General features: G+C 29.3%; 1 long non-coding RNA gene across 1 annotated transcript; it reads right to left on the reverse strand.

The window, feature by feature from the left end:
* Positions 1-949: 949 nt before the first annotated feature.
* LOC109587676 (uncharacterized) lies at positions 950-2,431 on the reverse strand. The gene is made up of 3 exons (XR_002187742.1): positions 2,326-2,431; positions 1,968-2,133; positions 950-1,123 (listed from the first exon to the last, which is right to left on the reverse strand). It is a non-coding gene; the product is annotated as an uncharacterized LOC109587676 (long non-coding RNA).
* Between the last annotated feature and the right edge of the window lie 1,148 nt (positions 2,432-3,579).

A 3,579-nucleotide genomic window follows, 5' to 3' on the forward strand; every position in this document is an offset into this window, starting at 1 on the left:
TAATCAGAGAATTGTGGTAAATAAATATCACAGTATGTTATATCAGTCACTGAATTCTCATCATTTTACTAATGATGTAATGTACATGTGTACAATGTACGTAACATCTAGTAGGTCTACATGTACATGTAACCTGTTCCTTTATCCCTTACATGTATTGGTTTCTTTCTCTCCCATTCCTGAAGGAGCTCAGCCGTCCTTTTGGTGTGTTTTAATTTGTGTCCATGTCCCATTGAGCATGTACATGTGTACATAATGGTTCATAATGGTGGGTTTTATTTTGGTGAATGGCTATTATCAAAATGCCAAATTCACCAAAATTTCCCTCTCCAAAATCACACGTTCAGATATTTAAAACTGGACACATCTTACAATATGTGTCATGTATTAACCTTCTCTTTCCTAAGGTTATAGCAAGTTCCCGTTAAAGGTTCAAGTACATTAGGTATGTGTCAATATAATTATATTGTTCTCTGTTCTAGTGTGGGCAGCAATGTAGTGCAGCCTCCACGTGACACTGCCTGGGATCACTAGTGGCTACTACTGCTAGTGATGCTAAGAGCACTACATACAAGAAGAATAGATACTAACAGTAACTATGTATGATGAATTACATTCCATTGTTAGGTTAATGACAATAAGAGGATAAGTACAATTCTCTGCTATTGAAGACTACATTGAGAAGTATTCTAAGTATAGTATTGTTAAATATGTTGTCATTGCTATAGGTTAATTGTTTGCTGTTTGACTGTACATTAACTGAAGACTATAAAGAGTTACATAACATTATTGTTTATAATTTTAGCATTTTTGTTTAATACACAAAGTTTTCTTTTTATCATTGATTATTATGAATTTTGATTAAAATTATTGCGAGAGCCATTAATACCAAAGCAGGCGCAATGACTCATAAACAGAAATGAGATTAAATAATGAAAAATGACAATAAAATAAGAAACACACTTCAGTCATACATGTAGAGTACAAGTCAACAATGATTTTAATTAATTAAACCAGTCTTATAGTGTTACAGTCCTTAGTTCCTAAACCCAGTCTATAGATCTTCAGTATATGAATGAGAGATCAGTCCTTGAGATGATGAGTTCAGCCTCAGGTCCACAGCCTATAATAAATAATAAGAAATGATTCGTTATTATTAATACTGACATTAAGCTGATTCTAACAAAAAAATTAATTTTGAAATATGCAGCAATTTTAAAATAGTAAATTTTCCGAAAAAAAGCAAAAGCTAAAAGCACCTATTCTTTTCCAAAAATGGCTCAAAAACCACCTCAAAATTTTATTACATTCTCTGATACATATTGATATCCTTATACTGTGTAGCTGATTCCAACTTAAATTTTTCAAGGTAAGGCCATTTTAAAAAATATGCCAATTTCTGAAAAAATCCATGTACTATAGCCCATAGTTCTTTCCAAAAAATGGCTCAAAAATCACCCCCAATCCTTATTAAATTTTCTGATACATATTGACGTACTTATGCTATGTACAAAGTTTGAGCTGATTCCGACTTAAATTCATCAAGTTACGGCCATTTAAAAAAATGCCAAATTCTGAAAAAATTCCTGTACTATAGCCCATGGTTTTTTTCCAAAAAATGGCTCAAAAATCATGACCAATTTTTATTAAATTTTTCAATACAAATTGATGTACTTATGCTATGTACAAAGTTTGAGCTGATTCCGAATTAAATTTTTCAAGTTATGACCATTTAAAAAATATGCCAATTTCTGAAAAAATCCCTGTACATGTACATGTACATGTATACAGGGATTTTTACATAAATTTTTTTGGCATTTTGCAATCAAAATTTTCAATAGTGAAATGTTTAGTAATACATTCGTGGACAAATTTGCCAATTAAAACCTGGCCTAATGTATTTTTCAAGCAAAACCATCAAAATAAAGTACTGCTAAATCACACGACAGTCACATGATTTCAATTACCTGATTGAGTGACTCCAGAGTGAAGTACATGGCAGAGCAGGAGGTGGAGAGTGGCAGGTATTGCTGGGAGACTCTGTCAACTTCAGCCATTACAGTATCAGTCTCCTCCATCTTCCTCTGAACTTCTGCAGCCTCTTCCTTAAGAGTCTCAAGCTCAGTAATGATTCTAAAAATAGACACAACAAAGATTACATCATGTAATAATTGTTACTATATTTAGATGTATTGTTACTATTATTAGTGATGATTCTAAAAATAAACACATTACTGATTACATCATGTAATAGTTGTTAGTATATTTAGATGTGTTGTTACTATAATTAGAAGTTACTACATGTATAATTAGAATTGGGGATACCTGTTGTCGTCTAGGATAGGACAGGGTTCAGGATTGGGTCGTAGCTCTCAACGTTCTAGAGGAATTGAGTATGAAATAATGAGAGTGTTTCCTGACAGGGTTCTTCGTTCTAAAAAAATCTGAAAATATTCCCATGCTGTTGGAAAAAATTCAGAAAAAATTCCAAAAATAAAAATAAAATAATTCAAAAATATTTCCATGATCTCGTAAAAAAATCAGAAAAAAACTCCAAAAATAAAACAAAAATAATCCAAATTTATTATAACACTCATAATGAAAAATTCAAAAAATTACAAAAATTAAATAAAAAATATGAAAATATTTGTAGGCTGTCAAAAAAAAAATCAGAAAAATTTGAAAAATAATATAAAAATAATCCGAAAATATTTTTACACTTATGATTAAATAATCCAAAAATATTTCAAAAATTGAACTTAAAAAAGCTAAAAATATTCCCACACTCTCTGAATAAATCAGAAAAGTTTTCAAAAACAATATTCCCACGCTGCCAAAAAAAATTTTTTTTTAATTTGAAAAATATAATAAAACTATTCGGAAAATATTTTCATGCTCGAAGAAAAAATCAAAATAAATTCCTAAAATTAAATAAAGAAAATTTGAATAAATTCCCACACTCCTGAAAAAAAAATTTTAAATTCCAAAAATAAAATTAAAAAATTCGAAAAATACTCAACCACTCATGAGAAAAAATACAAAAATTCCAAAAAATAAATAAAAATTTGAAAATATTCCTACACTCTCAGAAAAAATCAGGAAAAATTCCAAAAATAAAATAAAATAATCCAAAAATATTCCCACCCTCTCGGAAAAAATAAGAAAATATTAACTCAAACTTTATACACAACATAAGGACAGGTACGTGTATAAGCATTGTGGGATAATTATGTATCATTGATAGAATTCCTTATTATTTCTGTATGATCAGTTGTATTCTTTATTATATTCTCATTGTTTACTGTACGATTATAATTGAGTTAGCCCAATCTTACAAGCATCAGAAAATATTACAAAAACTGAGAATTCTCTACTTTTTATATTTGGTGAAATTTAGCTAACGCCACTGTACTATAGTACCGGGACTTTGACCCGATCTTTGAACAACTTTAAAAATTCATTAAAAAATCCAAATTTAATTGGAATCAGCTCAAACTTTCTACACAACATAAGAACATGTATATGTATCAGAAAATATTACAAAAACTCAGAATTCTCTACTTTATATATTTGGCAAAA

The sequence above is a fragment of the Amphimedon queenslandica genome, unplaced genomic scaffold, assembly GCF_000090795.2.
Source record: "Amphimedon queenslandica unplaced genomic scaffold, v1.1 AMPQUscaffold_12485, whole genome shotgun sequence".
Taxonomy (NCBI): domain Eukaryota; kingdom Metazoa; phylum Porifera; class Demospongiae; order Haplosclerida; family Niphatidae; genus Amphimedon; species Amphimedon queenslandica.